The 24,898-nt window shown below is 41.1% G+C and overlaps 2 protein-coding genes across 5 annotated transcripts in view; one reads left to right on the top strand and one right to left on the bottom strand.

The window, feature by feature from the left end:
• The window catches only part of LOC139459542 (zinc finger CCCH-type with G patch domain-containing protein-like), an 86,088-nt gene that overhangs the window by 8,712 nt on the left and 52,478 nt on the right, over positions 1-24,898 (bottom strand). The gene's annotated exons all lie outside the window — the stretch shown is intronic.
• The window catches only part of LOC139459540 (uncharacterized), a 56,227-nt gene that overhangs the window by 11,201 nt on the left and 20,128 nt on the right, over positions 1-24,898 (top strand). Inside the window, exon 1 of one of the 4 annotated variants that reach the window (XM_071241070.1) lies at positions 5,327-5,477. The exons of 2 other annotated variants lie outside the window; for them this stretch is intronic. The gene's annotated coding sequence lies outside the window, so the exon portion shown is untranslated. Of the gene's footprint in view, positions 1-5,326; positions 5,478-17,175; positions 17,255-24,898 lie in introns of those variants that run through there. One more of the 4 variants, XM_071241071.1, reaches the window with a different exon arrangement.

The following is a 24,898-nucleotide window of genomic DNA, read 5'->3' as shown; positions in this document are numbered from 1 at the left end:
ACACTGACAAGCACCTTCACACTGACAAACACCCGCACACTGACAAACACCCATCACCCTGACAAACACCTTCACACTGACAAGCACCTTCACATTGACAAGCACCTTCACACTGACAAGCACCTGCTCACTGACAAGCACCTTCACACTGAAATGCACCTTCACACTGACAAGCACCTGCGCACTGACAAGCACCTGCTCACTGACAAGCACCTTCACACTGAAATGCACCTGCTCACTGACAAGCACCTTCACACTGACAAGCACCTGCGCACTGACAAGCACCTGCTCACTGACAAGCACCTTCACACTGAAATGCACCTTCACACTGACAAGCACCTGCGCACTGACAAGCACCTGCTCACTGACAAGCACCTTCACACTGAAAAGCACCTTCACACTGACAAGCACCTGCTCACTGACAAGCACCTTCACACTGACAAGCACCTTCACACTGACAAACACCCTCACCCTGACAAACACCTTCACACTGACAAACCGCTGCACACTGACAAGCACCTTCACACTGACAAACACCCGCACACTGACAAACACCCATCACCCTGACAAACACCTTCACACTGACAAGCACCTTCACATTGACAAGCACCTTCACACTGACAAGCACCTGCTCACTGACAAGCACCTTCACACTGAAAAGCACCTTCACACTGACAAGCACCTGCTCACTGAAATGCACCTTCACACTGACAAGCACCTGCGCACTGACAAGCACCTGCTCACTGACAAGCACCTTCACACTGAAATGCACCTGCTCACTGACAAGCACCTTCACACTGACAAGCACCTGCGCACTGACAAGCACCTGCTCACTGACAAGCACCTTCACACTGAAATGCACCTTCACACTGACAAGCACCTGCGCACTGACAAGCACCTGCTCACTGACAAGCACCTTCACACTGAAAAGCACCTTCACACTGACAAGCACCTGCTCACTGACAAGCACCTTCACACTGACAAGCACCTTCACACTGACAAGCACCTGCGCACTGACAAGCACCTGCTCACTGACAAGCACCTTCACACTGAAAAGCACCTTCACACTGACAAGCACCTGCGCAGTGACAAGCAGCTTCACACTGATAAACACATGCACATGCACACATACACACACCAGCTGTCTGTATGTAGAAATTAGAGACAATATATGACCTAGTTCAACTGGTATGGCATCAATATTAAAAAAACCATAACATGACAAATCAATAAATACCATCAATAACAACACACCAGCATGAATTCCACAAGCTGCTGACACAAAACCAGCGACCTGCTTGGCATTGGTCTACTGATCACAAGATTAACATTTAGTATTCTCTACCCTGACCTTTAGTACTGTAACACCATCTCTGCTCATCCTGAAGATCTGGGGTAGAATGGGTCTTCAGCAACCCATGCTTGCCATAAAAGACGACTATGTTTGTTGAAAGAGGCTACTAACAGGATTGGGTGGTCAGGCTCGATGACTTGGTTGATGCATGTCATCGATCCCAATTACTTGGATCGATTCTCATGATATTAATAACTGATTGTCTGGTCCAGACTCGATTATGGATTATTAGCTGGAATATTGCTGAGTGCGGCATTAAACAACATACAAACCAAACCTACAGACCTACACTTTAACCACTAGGCTACCCAATCACCTACCTATAGTTTGAGGGGCGGGGGGTAGCATAGTGGTGAAAGTGTTGACTGGTCATGCTGAAGCCCTGGGTTCGATTCCCCACATGGGTACAATGTGTGAAGCCCATTTTCCAGAGTCCCACGCTGGGCTATTGCTGGGATATTGCTAAAAGTGGCATAAAACCATACTCACTCACTCACTCACCTAAAGTTTGAAGAAAATCACTCTGTGTTCCCTACTTTCTGACATAAGTACTCCATGAACTTAATCTGCCAAACATTCCCCCTTCATGTCAACAGTTGTACACAACATGTCTTGAACTGTTTGTTTTCAAACAAAAATTAAATGGTGACGTGAAATGGGGTTTAATGTCGCGTCCAAGATTATTGCACTTATATATATAGCGACGTGCATGTACGTGTGTGTGTTTGTGTGGCTACTTGTACTAGTCCGGACTGATGCTGATTTATAGTGCTAGCACACTGAGATACCATACCGCAGTTTAACATGAATACCCCACTCAGACACAGTATACAGACACCGGGCCGACCAGTCCTTGTTTGAGCCCCTTAATGCTGAGCGCCAGACAGGGTAACAACAAGTACCATCTTTTAACGACTTTTGGTATGACGCAGTCGGGGATCAAACCCCGGACCTTCCGCTCTCCGGGCGGACGCTCTACCACTAGACCAAAGAGGCGGTCCAAACAAAAATTAAATGCCTCAACATTCTAACAGGGGTCATGGGTGGCCCAGTCGTCTAAGGCACCACGATTCGCTGTGCAGAGTTGCGTCCCTTGGGCACGCCGGAAACTTATGATTACGGGTTCATATTCCGGTTCCTTGCTCACCCCTGATTATGTTTCTAGGTTTGTCAGCACCATACCCGTGCTCATAAGTTTCACCGAAGTGGTAAACGTCTGAGACCTGCATCACTTCGGGCTTTCCTCCCACATTAAGCTGACACGCCGTGATATAACTGGAATACTGTTAAAAGCGGCGCTAAACCCAACTCACTCACTCACTCTAAAAAACTTGGATGAAAATATTAGAATTAATTAATTGTATCCTTAAATGTATTTTCTCTAATCATATCTTCATGAGTATTTGCATGAACACTGACAAAAACTGCTTTTGGCAGTGTATAGTATGTTAAAGACCAGTGCAATGATGAATTAAAGGGACAGAATCAGATTTCCAATTTTGATTTCTATCTGCATTTGTTTCTGTGTAATGTAGGAAAAATGCTGATATTTGACATTAATTCCCCTTTGTTGTTCAAAGATATCTGTAAATAGCCTCATTGCAATCCTACAGATCAGTCGAAATATATCTCAAAAAGAAGCAGACTAATATAGACATATTATAAATGTGATGCAATGTTAAGACAGCCAGGAACCAGTCTTGCATAAAGGTCTTCACTGCAGCACATGGCACATGTGTTACAGGCTGGGGCTGGAGCATTACATCAGTGTTCAGATAGAATCAGTTGGTGAATTATTGATTGTGTATATTTAGCGTTAAATTAGAAATGATAAAAGACCTAGCTAGGTCATTGAAAACAAATGCAAATAGGATATAAATAACACTCAAAGCACCTAGGTTACTAAAAAGCTCATATGAACGATTTATTTTGCCATCATTAACGCTTTATGTCAGACTCATCTAAAAACATTCCCCTACCATTATGGAAGATGGTGTTGATGATGTAATGAGGTAGATATTGATGGAGAGAGAGTTGTTCCAGAAGGTCAGCTTGACATAAAGGTCAGATGATCTGAAGCCTGGATCATACCATTTTAAACATAAAGCTAGGTTCCCTGTTGGTTGGTTTGTTGTTTTACGCCACACTCGGCAACATTCCAGGTTACATGTAGATTTTGACCATGTCAAATTGATTTTGGAACAAGCATGCAGCTGTCAAAATAGAGGTGGTAATTGTGATTTGAGACCTCTGATTCATGGTAGAATTTGTCTACTCCCATTGCGTTCCAGCATTCTGTGATACTGCTTATTAAAGCATACTTCATACGTTTTAACAATAATATAATAACAATTATTTAAAAAAGCTTATTTCATTGAAACAGCATTAACTGCATCGATGTTTTCATTTGCAGAGATTTTGATTCATTTGACCATGAAACACGAACACAATCTGTTCTGGTCTGAATGTTATTACCTAGAATCACATGGTTCTACATTAACAGAGGATTAACCAGTGACATTACCACACACTAATCTCCAACCACCCCCTACTGTGAGTCAACACTGGGTACAGTGCATGGCCATGCGACCTCCCACGCCTCTTCTTCAAACACCCCCCTGCCCTGTCTGTCTGTGTCAGTCAATGATGTATCACATACATGTGTATAGAGGTGGAGTTATTCATTCTGGGTTGGTGAGGTGAAATGGGCTTTAACTTTGCGTCCAAGATTATTATAGATTTTATAGCGACGTGTATGCGTGTGCATGTGTGTGGCCTTGATATTTTAAACTAATATTACCCTTTCTTAACCAAGCAGAACACAAGATGAATATGGACACGAGAACATGACAATGTTCCCCCTGAGTGAGTGAGTGAGGTGAAATGGGGTTTAACGTTGCGTCCAAGATTATTGCTCTTATATGGCAATGTGCATGCGTGCGTGTGTGCGTGCGTGAGTGTGTGGGGCTGCATGTACTAGTCTGGACTGATGCCAATTCTATAGTGGTAGCCAACTGAGACACCATGTCGTAGCTTAACATGAATACCCCACTCAGACACAGTATACTGACTCTCAGCCGACCAGTCCTTGTTTTAGCCCCTTACTGCACCAGGCAGGGTAACAACAAGCCCAATATTTTAACATCTGTTGGTATGACTGTTGGGTTTCTTCATACATGTCTAAATTAACAATAAGCAAGACATAGCGTTCTTCAATGCATTATTTAATACTGCATTAGAGCTCATGAATGTGTGATGCCTAAGAAATACAGGTACAAGCCGAAAAAGCTATAAGAGGGTAATTCCACACAGTGTTATTTTATTGGTATTTTTTACATTTTCTCTGCATTTTTGTAAGCAAGCAACTCTAAACTACCTGGGTAATGGTAATCTGTTTTGTGTATTTTACATAAAAACGCAGTTTATCTGAAGCGACTAAAATGAACCATTGTATATGGTGACATTTATTGCGTACTGAAAGTCATTGTAAATACTATGTAGAGATGACCTGATGCTAAACATTCATGACGATGACAAATGATGCAACATGATATCAGATTTATGTTTACACAAAATACTTTATTCTTGGACAAAAAACTTATTAAACTACAACTATTGAATTTTTTTGGTTATTTCATCAATTCTGGGTTGAATAAAAATATAAATAATTAAACTGCGTGTCAATAACTAAATGGAGCTGCACAAGGGTTACTTTTGATAACAGATGGGAGCAAGCCTCGTACTTCTATTAGATCCGCAGCTTCAGGTGAATACACTACATCATTCAGTGTTATGTTTATCAAGCGTGCGGAGCAGTGGGGGGTGGGATTGTGAGGGGTGGGAGTGAGGGATGGGGGTGGGGGGTGTATACAGACACACGCTATCAGCTGACTGGGTAGGGCAGCTTCAGGTGTCACGCTCCACGTCTTAAGGCGGAGCTACATCAGCTGACTGTTTACTGTTAGAGAATCAGTTGCCGTTACAGCTGACAGGGATATAGACAGCAACATAACACTATACAAGTGGCAATCTACTTTAAGAGAGCCGAAGTAGTGTTTATCACTGTGAAATTGGATATAACATGAGAACTATCATTTAACAGAAATCCTTGGCTGAAGTAAAGGTAAGTCTAAACATTACTTATTTGAATATTGTTGTGGTTTAAGTGGAAAAGGTTACATGATACTTTTGCCAAAACTAATAAATTCACTAAAAAGCCTAAGTTCAGGACACAGGCAAAGTTTGATTTAGTCTTATGGATCCTACGGAAGCCTTTTAGGGCCATTTGTTTTTTTTAATTTCTTTCGATACTATCTTGAAATTTCAAGATACTAAGTTGAAATTTCAAGATACTTAGTTGAAATTTCAAGATACTGAGTTGAAATTTCAAGTTCTAGAAGTTGAAATTTCAAGATAGTATCGAAAAAAAATATAAATAACAAATGGCCTTAAAAGGCTTCCGTACTTCCGTAGGATCCTTAATATACTGAACCAAAAAAAGGTACTGGGATCATGAATATTTTTGAGGATATTTTTATACAATTGTGAGCTCAGTCTTCACTACAATATCCCCAAAATATCCCCCAAACTATTCACGATCCTTAACGTTTTTGTTCATTATATGTTAATTATAAAGGTTCAGTTGACATTGGGATCGGTATGTGAAGACTTGTAGTCATCATGGGTTTGACAAGTGGGAGTCACTTGATGACTTCATGATATAACATGGGTGGCAACATAGAGTTGGGTTGCATGCAGAGTTGTACCAGCGACATCAACGACTACATGACACTTTTACATGGTTCTATGTCTTCTGAATGCGAGACACCTTTGAAGGTCTGGCTCTAGAAGTATCTTTCATGGGACAGTCGACTATGATGATGGACCCTAGTTCACTTGCTTGATAACGGTGTTAGAACCTACACCGAAACGTCGCTCTTAATTGTAATAAAGAAGTTGTTCATCCATAAATTCTTATCCTTACCTAGTTAGACCATACCATATACCCTATTTAGACCATACTATGGACCCTAGTTAGACCATACCATATACCCTAGTTAGACCATATTATGGACCCTAGTTAGACAATACTAGGAACCCCAGTCAGACCATACTATGGACAAAGTTAGACAATACTATGGACCCCATTCATACTATGCCATGTACCCTAGTTAGATCATACTATGGACTCAATTAGACCATACTATGGACCCAATTAGACCATACTATGTACCCCAGTTAGACCATACATGTGCACCAGTCAGACCATACTATGGACCAAGTTAGACAATACTATGGACCCCATTCATACTATGCCATGTACCCTAGTTATATCATACTATGGACCAAGTTAGACCATACTATGTACCCCAGTTAGACCATACTAGGAATCCCAGTCAGACCATACTATGGACCCAGTTAGACAATACTATGGACCCCTTTCATACTATACCATGTACCCTAGTTAGATCATACCATGGACCCCCAGTTAGACCACACTATGGACCCCAGTTAGACCATACTATGTACCCCTGTTAGACCATACTATGGACCCCAGTTAGACCATACTTTGTACCTTAGTTAGACCATACTATGGACCCTTGGTAGACATTATGGACCCATTCATAACATACCATAGATCTTAGTTTTATCATACCATGTACCTTATGAGTTATGACATACCATGGACCCTTGTTTACTGTATGAGTACCCCAGTTATACCATGGTGACCGCCCTAGTTATGACATACCATGGACCCTTGTTTACTGTATGAGTACCCCAGTTATACCATGGTGACTGCCATGATTATAAACCCTAGTTATGACATACCATGGACCCTTGTTTACTGTATGTGTACCCCAGCTATACCAGGGTGACCGCCATGATTATAAACCCTAGTTATGACATACCATGGACTCTAGTTATACAATGTGTACCCTCAGTAAATTGTGACATACCATGGACCCTTAAGTTAGGCCATATGATGTTCCAAGGGGGGCAAAGAAGGACTAGCCCTGTAATTATTAACTCAACAAAAGTGTCTGACCCTCCAATGCCCCTGACAGCCCTGGCCATACACAACTGTCCACAACGATGACCGACCGTGAAGTGAGTGGTAGATCAACAATGCAGGTCCGCCAGATTACCTGAGGATCACTGAGATTTGTACCTGTCTCCTCGTTATCTCACCTGTCCACTCACATTGCTCTCACAAACCATAAACGCCAGGTCATAAGAAACTTCCCACGGTAAATTAGTAATATCCGTTGTTTGTATAATGAATTTATGAAGATACTGGTTTATTTGATATACACAGGATCTCAATGATTTTGTTTGTTTCTTTGTTGTTTAATGCCACACGCAGCAATATTCCAGCTTTATGACGGAGGTCTGTAAATAATTGAGTCTGGACCAAACAATCCAGTGATTGATATCTTTGGTCCATGAGCCTGACCACCCGATACCGTTAGTCAACTCTTTCGGCAAGCATGGGTTGCTGAAGACCAATACTAACCGGATTTTCACGGGTAGATCTCAATGGCAGTAAAAACAGTCTTTGTTACTGTTGTGTATCTTTATAAAGGTAGCTGTCAGACACTTAAGCTGGACTGTTGATGGTAAATTAATGGCCGTGTCGGGTGACAGTACACGTGTAGAGTTTCCCAGACAATAATCCTTCATCTCGTTTCATACTCCATACATGTCATGAATAAAGATAGCCATCTTAAATAGGTACTGTTTTCCTAACAACATCTCACACACATCATGCTGTTAACCACACAAGGAAACACTCAGTTGACATGAGCTACGATGTGTGTTCATGAATATATAATGTACATTTTGACTGATATTCTAGGATCCTGTTAGTTGAACTTGCTTGCCTACAATTAGGTTAACACTAAAACCATGGCGAAAGTTATTAACATAACACCATATGAATTGTCAGGATAAACATCTGATGATACGCTATCAACTGATGCTCATACTAGTTTCCACAAGTAAGTTATTTAACCAGATCGAGTCAATGAAACATACTACTTTCTTCTAGGAAGCTACGAGTTCTGATATTATTTCACAAGATGTAGTCAATAAAATGAACTAGTTTCTCGGGGTGAAACAATACACATAGGTCACGATACGATACGTATCATAATACATAGGTCACGATACGATACGTACAGCGATATGCATATTTACGTCAAATTGTACAGAAACTTCTAACTACAAATATTTCAGAGCAGGTTCAAAAGGAAAAGCTAGCTGTAGACACATGTCCGTTACGGCTATTTTTGGTAGTGAATTTGAATGCTAATTTTGTGATATTTAACTGACAAAGAAATGCTGAGGTCATTAAACGAGTAAGTATTTTATTTTTGCAAATTTATCCTCTTGTATCGATACAGAAGAAAACATTGTGTATCGTATTGTTGCATGAAAACTATGACGCACAGGTAGACCGATGTATCGTCAGATATAGTCAATGAAATGTACTAGTTTCCTCAAGGCAGTTACTAGTTCTGATAATATTTTGCCAGATATAGTCAATGAAATGTACTAGTTTCCTCAAGGAAGCTACTTATATAGGTTCTGGTATTATCTGATCAGTCTTCATCATGTAGTCAATGAAATTTACTAGTTTCTTCAAGGCAGTTTCCCGTTCTGATATTATTTATCATATATAGTCAATGAAATGTACCAGTTTCGTCAAGAAAGCTACTTATAAAGGTTCCGGTATTATCTAACCAGATATAGTCAATTAAATATACTAGTTTCTGATGTTCTGATATTATTTAGCCAGATATCATATCAGTCAATGAAAGAGCTACTTGGCATGTAGTGTGATACTGACACCTATGTAATCGAATTTGGGTGCCATATAAATTGATGATGATGATGATGATGATGATGATGATGATGACGACGACGATGACAATGATGATGATATCTAATCCTTAATTCTAAGTCTTTCAAACTCCCACATGTCCTACAGCTTGTGAAGCTGTTTGGAACCCAGGATAATATCTTCAATTGAAATATCATAAACAAGCATAACCATGCACACAGCCATGTCGCTTCACGTCACACTTCACTCCTCCTGCAGCATTCACCACACGCACTCGTGTCTGCACTTGCCTGCACTCAGACACTGTCATTATGGCCTCCGACAATACCACCACTGTAAATGCACTCTTTAGTCCATGGAGGCACAGAAGACTATTGATAAAACACTATGCAAGCGGCATTAAAGACCATCCAGCCGATCGCTCCTGTCAGAGTGTCGGTCTTTGTGTTACACCATACACTCGTCTTTCATCCTTGAGCATATATTGCATCACTTACTGACGTCAAAAGTATGCATCATACCATTTACCCTTGCATTCAAACACAACATCCAAGCCATGCATATGCATTGATGACCTCGCCATTTACTTACTGAATCACAGTGACAATGGGCTCAAGCAGTCAATCAAATCTTTAGATATATATTTGAATGAATTACTGTATTTCAAGATGATATATGTTCTCATGGCAAATATGAAAATAATATGGGTGATAGAGATGTACACATGAAAACATGTTTATTTACCAAGAAAGACCTTGATATTATAAACTTATATTATCCTTTCTTAACCAAGCAGAACACAAGATGAATATGGACACAAGAACATGACAATGTTCCCCCCTTTAACGTTGCGTCCAAGATTATTGCTCTGTGCAATAGCAATGTGCAGGCCTGCGTGCATGCGTGCGTGAGTGTGTGGGGCTGCATGTACTAGTCCGGACTGATGCCGATTTATAGTGCTAGCACACTGAGATACCATGTCCCAGTTTAACATGAATACCCCACTCAGACACAGTATACTGACTCTGACCTGACCAGTCCTTGTTTTAGCCCCTTAATGCCGAGCGCCAGACAGGGTAACAACAAGTACCATCTTTTAACGTCTTTTGGTATGACGCGGCCGGGGATCGAACACCAGACCTTCTGCTCTCTGGGTGGACGCTCTACCACTAGACCACGGAGGCGGTCAGTGAGTGAGTGAGTGATGAGAGAGTGAGTGAGTATGTCTTTACACTGCAGCAATGGTCCAGGTATATCACAACAGAATAAAGTAGAGGACTGCAAACCACTATTTGATTGCATGAGCAAAAATCCACACTTAAGAGTTCCAATTCTAGGATTCTAAGCTGAGTGCTCTTGGCAGTAAAACTGGGGAAAAAGTAATTATTTTGTTTAAAACTGGTACTTCGCTTCCATTTTAATTTCTTAACATTGCAATCAACACAATAACTTAAAACAAAGCAAAAAAGCCTTTACCTTTACATGAATATTGTTAAAAATGACATAAAACCATACTCACTCTATCCTTTTCACTTATAAAGCTATCAGATGTTTGTACATCAACAAGAATGAATAGCTCAAGAAACTAAAATGAAAGTACCAAACATTGTTATTTGACAAAATTCACCAGTCACCCTCACCGTCGGAGTTTTACAGATCCACACAGGACCAATGACCCGCAGAAGTCTGCTACATGTATGCAGTGGTATGAGGTTAATGTTGGTTCAAATCAAACTGATTTATGATCAGATAACCCACATTTGACACCAGTGCAAAAAGCATAAAATGCTGTGTCGCTCTGAAGTACATTGTAACTGTTCACTTGCCTATGAATATTTCTTGTCCTCCGTCTTGCAAGAAAGACTTACCTCTTCTCAACCATTACATCACGTGAGTTCCCATCAGAATTCTGTTCTCATTTATTTCATGTTTGACTCAGTGTAAAAACAGTTGTTGACACTGACACGTAGAGAGAAACAAACACAGAGACAGGCACAGACGCTGACACAGGGAGGGTACTTAGAGACACTGACAGAAATAGACACAGACACAGCTAGGGTACATAGAGACACGCAGACAGAAGTAGACACAGACAGTGCTGCATCTTAATTCATCGGACTTCTTCCAAACACGTCAGCAGTGGAGTGTGAGTGAGTGAATTGGTGACTTGTGTCACGTGGCTATCAAACGGTAGTGCTTTGGATAGCGCAGGCAGACACACAGACACACAGGCAGGCAGACACACAGACACACAGGCAGACACATAGAGACACAGACTGACAGGTAGACACATAGAGAGTCAGACATAGACAGGAAGACACAGACATAGGGTGACACAGACACAGGAATAGAGACAGACAGTCAGACACAGACATACAGACACACAGGAAGACACATAGAGAGAGACACAGACCTACAGGAACAGACACAAGCAGACACATAGACAGGCACAGACACACAGGGTGGCACAGACACACAGGAAGGTCTGTGGAGAGACAGACACAAACAGGAAAACACAGACATACAGACACAGACAGACACATAGACAGGCACAGACATGCAGGCAGACACACAGACCCACAGGCAGACAATTGAGACACAAACAGACAGGAAGACACATAGAGAGTCAGACATAGACAGGAAGACACAGACATACTGAGGCACAGACACAAGCAGACACATAGACAGGCACAGACACACAGGGTGGCACAGACACACAGGAAGACATGTAGAGACACAGACAGTCAGGCACAGACACACAGGGTGGCACAGACACACAGGAAGACATGTAGAGACACAGACAGTCAGGCACAGACACACATGTTGGCACAGACACACAGGAAGACATGTAGAGACACAGACAGCCAGGCACAGACACACAGGGTGGCACAGACACGCAGGAAGACATGTAGAGACACAGACAGTCAGGCACAGACACACATGTTGGCACAGACACACAGGAAGACATGTAGAGACACAGACAGCCAGGCACAGACACACAGGGTGGCACAGACACGCAGGAAGACATGTAGAGACACAGACAGTCAGGCACAGACACACAGGGTGGCACAGACACACAGGAAGACATGTAGAGACACAGACAGTCAGGCACAGACACACAGGGTGGCACAGACACACAGGGTGGCACAGACACACAGGGTGGCACAGACACACAGGAAGACATGTAGAGACACAGACAGTCAGGCACAGACACACAGGGTGGCACAGACACACAGGAAGACATGTAGAGACACAGACAGTCAGGCACAGACACACAGGGTGGCACAGACACACAGGAAGATATGTAGAGACACAGACAGTCAGGCACAGACACACAGGGTGGCACAGACACACAGGAAGACATGTAGAGACACAGACAGTCAGGCACAGACACACAGGGTGGCACAGACACACAGGAAGACATGTAGAGACACAGACAGCCAGGCACAGACACACAGGGTGGCACAGACACACAGGAAGACATGTAGAGACACAGACAGTCAGGCACAGACACACAGGGTGGCACAGACACACAGGGTGGCACAGACACACAGGAAGACATGTAGAGACACAGACAGTCAGGCACAGACACACAGGGTGGCACAGACACACAGGAAGACATGTAGAGACACTGACAGTCAGGCACAGACACACAGGGTGGCACAGACACACAGGAAGATATGTAGAGACACAGACAGTCAGGCACAGACACACAGGGTGGCACAGACACACAGGAAGACATGTAGAGACACAGACAGTCAGGCACAGACGCACAGGGTGGCACAGACACACAGGAAGACATGTAGAGGCACAGACAGTCAGGCACAGACACACAGGGTGGCACAGACACACAGGAAGACATGTAGAGACACAGACAGTCAGGCACAGACACACAGGGTGGCACAGACACACAGGAAGACATGTAGAGACACAGACAGTCAGGCACAGACACACAGGGTGGCACAGACACACAGGAAGACATGTAGAGACACAGACAGTCAGGCACAGACACACAGGGTGGCACAGACACACAGGAAGACATGTAGAGACACAGACAGCCAGGCACAGACACACGAGGTGGCACAGACACACAGGGTGGCACAGACACACAGGAAGACATGTAGAGACACAGACAGTCAGGCACAGACACACAGGGTGGCACAGACACACAGGAAGACATGTAGAGACACAGACAGTCAGGCACAGACACACAGGGTGGCACAGACACACAGGAAGACATGTAGATACACAGACAGTCAGGCACAGACACACAGGGTGGCACAGACACACAGGAAGACATGTAGAGACACAGACAGCCAGGCACAGACACACGGGGTGGCACAGACACACAGGGTGGCACAGACACACAGGAAGACATGTAGAGACACAGACAGTCAGGCACAGACACACAGGGTGGCACAGACACACAGGAAGACATGTAGAGACACAGACAGTCAGGCACAGACACACAGGGTGGCACAGACACACAGGAAGACATGTAGAGACACAGACAGTCAGGCACAGACACACAGGGTGGCACAGACACACAGGGTGGCACAGACACACAGGAAGACATGTAGAGACACAGACAGTCAGGCACAGACACACAGGGTGGCACAGACACACAGGAAGACATGTAGAGACACAGACAGTCAGGCACAGACACACAGGGTGGCACAGACACACAGGAAGACATGTAGAGGCACAGACAGTCAGGCACAGACACACAGGGTGGCACAGACACACAGGAAGACATGTAGAGACACAGACAGTCAGGCACAGACACACAGGGTGGCACAGACACACAGGAAAACACATAGAGAGACACAAACACAGATCATAATCCAGGTTCCTGTACCATGGTGTTAGGACAAACGTGTGGGTACTTGAGTCCCTCAGGTCTTCTTCTAATGTTTTTGAATAAAGGGATCCCCAAACTCTTAACTTTAGGGTCATCATCCAGGCATTGACCCTTTCACTTTATTGCTTAATTTCAAACACTGAGTACCACAATCAGCTGATCGAATGTCCTTCACACTCTCCGCCCACACATACCTGAGTTCCTGCTAAAATATCTACCCCACTAACAATCAATTTGTCCAGAAAATGCAGACAAAACTTTGATTCAAAACAATTCCACTTGATACACTGGAGCGCTGGACATACCAATTAAAGTTGCATGTACCAAGCAGTGACCGAATATACCATCTCAAACAAACATCTCAGGTCTTCTGTGAACTTCACATAGGAGTTGAAAGTACATGAATAGTTTTTGCCTATATTCTTGATAAAATCAATTATCTGATCTAGAAAGTTCTCTCTGAAAGTGACTGACACCACCATGTGGGTCATCTGATGTAGAAGTGGTTAAGACCAGGCTGCAAGCTCTTTAACAGCTCCTGGAAAGAGCCCAAGTGCTGATATATTATCACTTACAGCTTAAGAAATAAAAAAATGCCATAATTAAAAGAATAATAGCAAGCTTAATGCTGTCTTTCATTGAAAAATGCCCATAAACTTAATTTGAAAACACATTTTCTTTTAAAAAGTTTATTTCATCAAGTTTATTTGCAGGCAACAATCTCAAATTAACACCTTGATAATTTCTGACGTTTTTACCTTTCACTTTGTGGCCAAATAAAAAATTGTAAAACATGTAAATATATCAATCTGGTCTGATCACTGACTTCATTATCATCTGCAACATCATCTGCATCCCCCTCCCAGCAACTCCACCAACTACATCCACAACTGACCCTTTCTTTGTGCATGATCACACACACTCCTTACAAAGTTACCCCTGGCTACTGATGGCATGTTTGTACGTTGTACCATGTGTGCGTACAAAGTATGCAGGCTTTTCTTCCATTCAGACATTTGTTGACAAACTTACAGAAACCATTTTCACCAGTGACAGTATCATACAAATAAATGAATATCATAACATCTGGTGCTAAATACATGTGTTATACTCTTTTGTCCTACAACATAATGAACTATGTGAAAATGCATCACACCACGCACAACTAGCACTTGCGAGTTAACAGTTTCAAATGGAGTTGTATTCTGTTTCAAATGGATCCCTATTTAGCTCAGGGACCGCCTATTTAATATCCTTGGGTGGCCTGGCATTTGTGTTTGAGACTGAATATTTTCCAGTCAACGTTTAAAAAATATAAAATTCTATGAAAGGAGAAAGCAATCGATATATTTTAAGATATGATGAATGATTATTTTTTTAACCTGAAGACAATTTTTTTTTACCAGTATTTTTTGGTACAGATTGTTTTTGGACAAAAAGTCCCAAGTGACTTCCTCCTCCAGAAGATCAAATGGACGTCCCCTCAGCTGTGGGCAATCGGAATTAACTCATAGGAAACAGTTTCTTTTTGTTGCAAAATCCTACGTGAGAACTGTGAATATCAGTGTCGATGCACCTAGAGGCTTTAATACATCAAAGTACACATCATAGAATATTATACACATTCAAATATTTAATGACAAAAAGATCCACTTTCAAGTCAGTTGCCATTGACATAAATTGATGGTGAAATTACATCTGTTATTTACATTGCCAACAGAGAGAGCATCTCAGCAGAGTTACTTATCTGAATAAGTTGCCACTGTGGTGACAGGCGCCGGCTAGCACAGGCAATAACACACATTTCTGAGTAACAACTCCTTTGAAGTTTACAACCATGAACATTAAATAATATATTAATCCCATCTGAGCATATATGTATAACACTGATATATCATGAGCTGACTGACTTACACATAATCCTCTCCTAACTGATGTATAACACTGATATATCATGAGCTGACTGACTTACAGATAATCCTCTCCTAACACTGATTTATAACACTGATATATCATGAGCTGATCAACTTACACATAATCCCCTCCCAACATTGTAACATCATGAGCTGATCAAATTACACTTAATCCCCTCCCAACATTGTAATATCATGAGCTGATCAACTTACACTTAATCCCCTCCCAACATTGTAATATCATGAGCTGATCAACTTACACATAATCCCCTCCCAACATTGTAATATCATGAGCTGATCAACTTACACATAATTCCCTCCTATAAACACTGATGTATAACACTGATATATCATGAGCTGACTGACTTACACATAATCCTCTCCTAACACTGATGTATAACACAAATATATCATGAACTGACTGACTTAAACATAATCCCCTCCCAACATTGTAATATCATGAGCTCCTGATGTATAACACTGATATATCATGAGCTGACTGACTTACACATAATCCTCTCCTAACACTGATGTATAACACATATATATCATGAACTGACTGACTTATACATAATCCCCTCCCAACATTGTAATATCATGAGCTCCTGATATATAACACTGATATATCATGAGCTGACTGACTTACAGATAATCCTCTCCTAACACTGATGTATAACACTGATATATCATGAGCTGACTGACTTATACATAATCCCCTCCCAACATTGTAATATCATGAGCTGATCAACTTACACCTAATCCCCTCCCAACACTGATGTATAACACTGATATATCATGAGCTGATCAGCTTACACATAATCCTCTCCCAACGCTGATGTATAAGACTGATATATCATTAGCTGATCAACTTATACATAATCCTCTCCCAACACTGATGTATAAGACTGATATATCATGAGCTGATCAACTTACACATAATCCTCTCCTATCGCTGATGTATAACACTATAATGATCAACTTAAATGACACTGATACGCGCACATCAGCTATCCCTATGTCATACAACTTAAAAAGCAACAAGCTTGCTAAAGAGCACCTGACAAGCCTTCACATGATTTATGTTAAATTTTGGGGGCATGAAAAAGGAGTAGGTAGTTCATTATCATTTGAAAGGTATTAGGTCACAGCGACCCAGGTCTATCCGGCAACTGACATTCAAATCAACACAAGCGAGATGGTCATTGTCGCACTTGAGCGTGTTGTGGAACGTTGGGGTACAATATTGTCCCAGCGTTGTTGTCGCCAGATGTACACAGATCAAGGTAATATATAGTCTCTGTTTCCATCATGTCACAGTGGATTTGCAACATATACTACTCCAAAGAAGTTAAGAACACCAGATTTTTTACATATGACTTAAGTTATTTTGTCATGATATAGTCATTTAAAAAATTATTTTTTTCAGAAGTATATTTAAAAGTACATTTGTAGCAGGGTTATTTTAAATAGAGAATAATATTAACATGTTTGATAAACAAATATGAAACATAGTTAAATAAATGGATCCTCTATCGTTTCAGATGAAATATGCATTTGTGTCACCAAATGACAAACTTTGGTTCACAGATTACAAATCTAAACAGACATATGTGTAAATATTATTAGCAAACAGGATTTAAAACACATGCAATCGTGCTATCCTGAGGCTTGTGTAATACTGACTAGACGAGAAGTACTAACTGACATTTATGAATAAAAATATGAATAATATAAAAGTGTTTTTTTTCCTTTTGAATCAAAATGAAGACATTTATTTAGGAAACGACGAATTGACCTGTTGATGACATTTTATACATACAAACTAGTGAAGTTGCATTAAAAAGTGGAAACAATGGCCAATTTGGTAACTTTAAAAAAAGTCATACATCATAGGGCTAACAAAATCATTACTTTCTATTCTAGTTATGTTTTAGATTCACAAGCCTCCATGTTCTAGTGCTGACTTTAACAGTGTTGTGTTGTCACTCTGGTCACATGTTGCAAATACCTGTGGCAATGATGTAATTATAACTTATGTCCCCATGATTGTTTATTTAACCTCTGTACAGAGCTCCAGACAAGCTGCGTATCTGCGTAAAATACGCATCAGAAATGCAGAAATATGCAGTAAAATCAAATCCAAGCGTATCAAATACGCAACGAACATTACAGATACGCTACAAAAATAAAACTTGTGCGTATCATCAAAATATTGTGAAGTAACCCTGCGTATTCGATTAGCAAATCAGCAACTTATTTTGAAATTATAAACGGGCATTCCGTCAACCTTGCCAAACTCCACGATGACAGTTACATCATGATCATTTGCCATCACACTTTCTTGTGGACGTATCGTGGTATTTTTTAGTCCTATACAGCTCTCGAACCCACATGACACCAGTTTGTAGGAACTAGATGAATAGTGTTTTTAAATATTTAACTTAAATACCCACATGTGTAAAAACTAGTGGGTAACAGAAATTTGAATACCCAGATAGAATTACTGATACCCAATGATTTTAAAATGCATGGGTAAAATACCCACAACACCAAAAGCCTATCTGGAGCTCTGCTGCATGATATTATAGATCGCAATGTTTAATATATCGCAATGTTTAATATATCGAAATGTATATCAGTTTAACGAGAAACTATGAGCCCAATCTACTTCGCCTATTCATCTCAATCAAACTGGGTGACATTAAATTTCTATATTTAGATGCTTCAAGCTAACAGTCACCACCCACAAAATAAATTGAGATCATTTAACACTCATTTTCCTCTGCACCTTGCTATAGTTTGGATAACTTTATGAAAAGAACATATACCAACAACTGCAACATTAAATTAATAATTGATTAAATACATGTGAGGTAAGGTGAAATGGGGTTTAACGTCGTGTTTCAAGATTATTGCACTTTAAAAGCGACATGCATGCATGCATGTGTGCATGTGCATGTGTATATGTGTGTGTGTGCATGTGTGTGGATGCTTGTACTGACTGCTGACTAATGTGTTCTTATAGTGCTAGCCCCCCGAGAAAGTACCATGCCACAGTTTAACATGAATACCCAATCCACAAGACCATGGATGCAGTCCGATTATTGTATAATAAGGACTCCATGACTTTCAAACTTAATTTTGAACACTGAAATGTAAAAGACTGCTACGGTAAAGACACCATGCCATAAGTTCACGTGAATTTAGCCTAAAGATTTGCTAAATAATTTTTGGTCATATTGTTGTGTTAATTTAAAATGTCAACGCCAGAGAAGTCCTGATTTTCTGCCCCAACAGATTCCAGTGGGCGTAAAGGGCAAAATAGTGGTGAAATTGATATGAATAGATCACTGATAATCAGTGATGACACCAGGAGTTCATAGTGAGTGAGTATGGTTTTACGCTGCTTTTAGCAATATTCCAGCAATGTCACGGCGGGGGACACCAGAAATGGGCTTCACACATTGTACCCATGTCGGGAATCGAACCCGGGTCTTCGGCGTGACGAGCGAACGCTTTAACCACTAGGCTATCCGACCACCCCCCAGGTGTTCATAAATAGGGTAACCATATCCTATGCCTGAATGTATACCCAGGGTCAGGTCTGAATCTCCCACAATCTACCCTGGTGTACCCACAAGGGGTATCATAGGGCTGACGCTATCCCCAATGTTGTTATTTTCGAGTGTGCATATTTTCAGGAAAAAAAAAAACATTTATATCATCATGTATACTTTTTACTTTACAAAAATAACTTTTTTCATTGAGGTAACAGGAAGGCAACACTATGATAATAAGTTTGAAATTGATAAACATAAAGTTTCATGTTAGATAAGAAAATAGGGGGTGACTCAATGAGTGCCTATGTACTGAAAACATATGGGGGCATGGGTGGCCCAGTCGTCTGATGTGCTGCAATTCGCGGTGCAGAGTTGCGTCCCCTGGGCACGCCAGAAACCTATGATTATGGGTTCGAATCCCGGTTCGCCCCGATTATGTTTCTAGGTTTGTCAGCACCATACTCGTGGGTTTCACTGAAGTGGTTAACGTCTGAGACCTGCATCACTTTAGGCTTTCCTCCCACATTAAGCTGACACGCGACAATATAACTGAAATACTGTTAAAAGCGGTGTTAAACCCAACTCACTCCCTGAAAACTTATGCTCCTTTCGTGCCTGCTGTATATAAGATTACCTACACAAGTTAAGCTATGTATGTACTGACCCTGTAGAGATGTGACATCTATATGTAAATAGCAGGAAGTGCGAGTAGCTTGTGTGTACACAAAAACAACATGATTGATAACATCCATATGCATTTTAATAACTTCTGATTGTGAATGACTTATGTGGTTATGAAGTTGTTAATAGCCTGGAGGCAAGCTAGGTACATGATGTATTGAGTGGAAGGTTTGTTTGCTTACATGGGGAGTATTCAATATTTGCATTTTTGATAATCAAAACATTGTCCGAGTAGCTCTGTACATAGCTTTGAAATTTTCATAACGACACACAAGGCCTTTCTTAATTCTTTGCTTACATGCATACCCTTAAACCCTAGAAAAAAATGAACATGTTTTTTCATAAATATGCTCTTAAAAGGACTGTCAGATGAGCTAAACATGACATGAATCAATTAAAAAGAGTTTTTTGTAAATGTTATAGCAAAGGTTTACTTTTCTGTCCATGTTGACAAAAGCTACTTTGGAGTTTTTACATAAATGAAAATAGTTTTGAGACCTGGTGGGAAGTAAAAAGATGGTTCTCAAAATTTTAATTATTCAAAATTTGCATAATTTTTGTCAAATTTGGGAGACACATCATGGCACAATTGTGTTTGCCAATGGAACTAATAATAAAGAAAAAAATATTTGTGATTCCTTTTACTGAACCAATTACATTATTACCCAAACATAAACATATAGGCTGCAAGTAGACAGATTCAGACCAGTTAATTTAATAAATATGGTACTTTTAACCTGACCAAGAGTCACAGAATGTATGATCTGAGAGGAGGAATGCTTATTCTCATTCATGATGTCGAACTACTCCCCTCCAACTATCTCTATTCTCCTAAACCTACTGACCTATAAACCTACCTTATTGTACTTAAATCTCCAAGGTGACAAATGTGCATTCATCTATAATGTGAATCTTCATGGGATGCCTTATTGTTATTTATAATGTTTTCCTAACAACACAACACATTTAGAATTTCGAGCAATAGTGATAAAAATGGGTGAAACAAATTCCTGGCAAAACATTAACATAAGCAACAATGGTTTCACACAAGTGGAAGTAATTCAATGTCACACCGAGTTAGGTAGGTGTATGTGTATGCACAGTACTTGTGGGGTAAATTGTATCGTTCCGTGATGTTAGGGCCATCCCCCATCATACTGTTGACTGATGCACCTGTGACATGAGTTGGGTTTTAGAATGAACACAGCCTGCTGCATGTGAGATGCTGTGTGTATGAATGGAATATGTTGGAAGGGGTTCGAATTGATGGCTTGACTCCTGTTTTCAGTGTACCAGTGACATAAGCAGGTTTCAGAATGAACACAGCATGCTGCGTGAACGATTATAAATTGATGTTGGAAGGTGTTGGAACCTTGACTCCTGACTTGCGTGCATCTGAAGTGACATAGGTCATAGGACCCGTGAAGATTCCGGGGTAGATTGGTCTTCAGCAACCCATGTTTGCAGTAAAAGGTGACTCTGCTTGTTGTAAAAGGCGACTAACGGGATCGGGTGGTCAGGCTCACTGACTTGGTTGACGCATGTCATCGATCCCAAATGCGTGGATCGATGTTCATGATATTAATCACTGGATTGTTTGGTCCAGACTCGATTCTTTACAGACCGCCATCATATAGCTGGAATATTGCTGAGTGCGGCGTTAAACAACAAAGCAACCAAGCAAAGCAAAGACATAGGTCATGGACGTTTACCACTTTGGTAACACTCATATTCACAGATAAAGGGCTGACTCTGCATAACCATTGACATCACTGCGCATCTGATGCATTTCTATGTGGGTGATGAGGGGTGCATAAAGTTGAACAAGCCATTGGACTTTGTACATGCAATGACTTGCCGAGTGCATAGCAAAGTGCATTATACTTTAGCATTCTCTCTGAAACGTCAATGGCGCACTTGTGTCATGAAGTACAGATGAACACTGCCACTTTAAAGGTGCATATAAATGTTACACACCGGGCATGTGATGCTGTACCTACTTCCGTGAATGAGTTCTGTCAGGTTGATGAAGGGTGTACATGTGGTGGAAGGTGGGTTTCAGAATGGAGACCTACAGATGAGGAACAAAGGGTGTACTGTGTAGAGTCACTGCAGACACATGGTGCATATGTTCCTATTCAAGTAGGGGGTGTTCTAAGTCATACAGAATAACTGCAAATACTGAAACCATTACAATCAGTTACCGTACAGATGCCTCAGCAATGTCAAGGCCATACCTCGGCAGCTGTGATGCACCCCAAACTTTTATGCACGGGCAGGGGCATAAAATAATGCACATCAAATTCAGGTTTAAGAAATTGTGGATCAGTAACATTTTTACTGTCAAGAGATTACCTTCTAACCACCATGCTTTTCAACATTCATTTTTAACATCATACCACGCTGTTGTACACTAAAAATGAAATTCAAGGCCCATTCGGTTAATGTTGCTCAAGTCAACAGCCCAGGATTCCGGTCAGAATAGGTCCCTATCAGGCAATGCTTGCCTAAACCTGGGTAATCAGGTCAGAATAGGTCCCCCGATGATGATCACCCCATGCTTGTCTTCTCCTGGGTAATCCAGTCCGAATAGGTCCCTATCAGCCCATGCTTGTCCCCCATTGGGTATTCCGGTCAGAATAGGTCCCTATCAGGCCATGCTTGCCTACCCCTGGGTAATCAGGTCAGAATAGGTCCCCCGATGATGATCACCCCATGCTTGTCTTCCCCTGGGTAATTCAAGCAGAATAGGTCCCTATCAGCCCATGCTTGTCCTCAATTGGGTATTCCAGTCAGAATAGGTCCCTATCAGCCCATGCTTGCCTTCCCCTGGGTAATCAGGTCTGAATAGGTCCCTATCAGCCCATGCTTGTCCTCCATTGGGTATTCCGGTCAGAATAGGTCACCATCACTCCATGCTTTCCTCCCCTGGGTAATCCGGTCAGAACAGGTCACCTTCACCCCAAGCTTGTCTTCCCCGACATTGTCTGTAACTGCCACTGATGACGTAGTCAGTTGTTGATGTGTATCCTTGTTCCTTGTTCCTTCTTATGCTAACACTAAGTGTACCGTGATGAAGTCTTACCCCATGTGCAAGTACAAGAATTGTACTGTGTTGCTTGCTTTCGTTTGTTAAGGCAACATGTTTTCCTGAACACAAACAAAAGACAATTTATTGCAGCAAAAAAAAATAATCTTTGTCCTGTGTTTCAGGTATGTTATAATGTAGCTTGTAATTTACTTTTTAAATATTTTACATCATACCTACTTTCATACCAATATTGAGAGTTTTCAATTTGTGTAATTTTGTGAAACTGACATGAATTTGAAATAAAAACTGTTCACCTAAATACATCAACATTTAGCCTGGCAGGAAAGGAACATTTGCACATTTGGAATTTGCATTACAACCCTTTGGTCCTTCAGATATGAAGTTTGGTTCCAGGATTGAATAAATAAATCTCTGGGGGAACAAAGACATGTCCCTAGTTACACACACTGTTGCTGTACCTGCTAGCCAACACACTGCCTGACTACCTGTAACCTGACACTCATAAAACACCATGTGTGACACCTTCAGCCTCACAAATCACACGTACCCTGACAGAGGTGAGAGTTATCTGCCCTTGGTCTGTGATCAGACATGTATGAGGACACTTATTTTTGTGTTAAACACTCCAGGGTGGATAAACCTCAACAGGCTGAAACATTCAGGCTTGATCAATGATAAGCATGTGAACACCACACACTCCACAAGCATCAGAGGTACTGAAGCTCACCTTTCCTAGGTGACAAAAAGCCAGAGTAGAAATAATTTGTCCCAGGCCAGGTAATTTGTTTTTAAAACATACTATCCAACACTAGAATATGATCAAATGAGTTTTCATTGATACAATTCTCTGAAAATTCATATCTTTTTTACATTTTATCAGAAATATTGTGATACGCTGAGAGGGGCTTTTGGAAGAGATTTCTGATAATTATATGGAAAGGGTTTTGTTGCATTTATTTATCAAGCAGATGTTTTTTTAATGTTATGTTCAGAAACCATAGCTATGGAAACCTGTCCGCTTTTACCTGTATCATCCGTCATCCCCTGGTTGCTAAGACATAGCTACGATTCATAATGTTCTACTAAATCTTTCACAAGCTCTGTCAGAGTGCAAAATAAATAAACTTTTATACCTCTTTGTTCCCAAATCATTTATCTTTATACCAGGTTCATAAATTAATCTGTGTTTTCACTAGTCTAGGATATGATCTGCTACAGAGCTGCCATCTACTTATTGGTAAAAGTGCTAGTCCACAATACTTCCAGAAGTCTTCTCAGCTTGGACTAGCAGACTTATGTTAATATTAACCCCTGTGAACTCAAGTTGGTGTGTTCAGTGTACTATGTAGTCTTGGTACAGTCACTGGCCTCTTCACAAAAAGATGTTGAGTGAATGAGGGAGCGAGTGAGTTACAGAGTGTGTTGGGTTTAACGCTGCTTTTAACAGTATTCCAGTTATATCAGGGTGACAGATTGATGTAGGATGAAGCCTGAAGGGATGCTGGTCTAAGACATTTACCACTTTAGTGAAACCCATGAGCACGGATACTGGTGCTGACAAATCTAGAAACAAACTGGGATTCAAACCCACAAAAACATGTCTCTGGCATGCCCAAGGGTCGCAAATTTGCTGT

Source organism: Haliotis cracherodii, unplaced genomic scaffold, assembly GCF_022045235.1.
Source record: "Haliotis cracherodii isolate W230 unplaced genomic scaffold, xgHalCrac1.p SCAF_13, whole genome shotgun sequence".
NCBI lineage: Eukaryota > Metazoa > Mollusca > Gastropoda > Lepetellida > Haliotidae > Haliotis > Haliotis cracherodii.
Note: the sequence above shows the minus strand (reverse complement) of the source record. Positions and strands in the feature narration are given on the sequence as shown.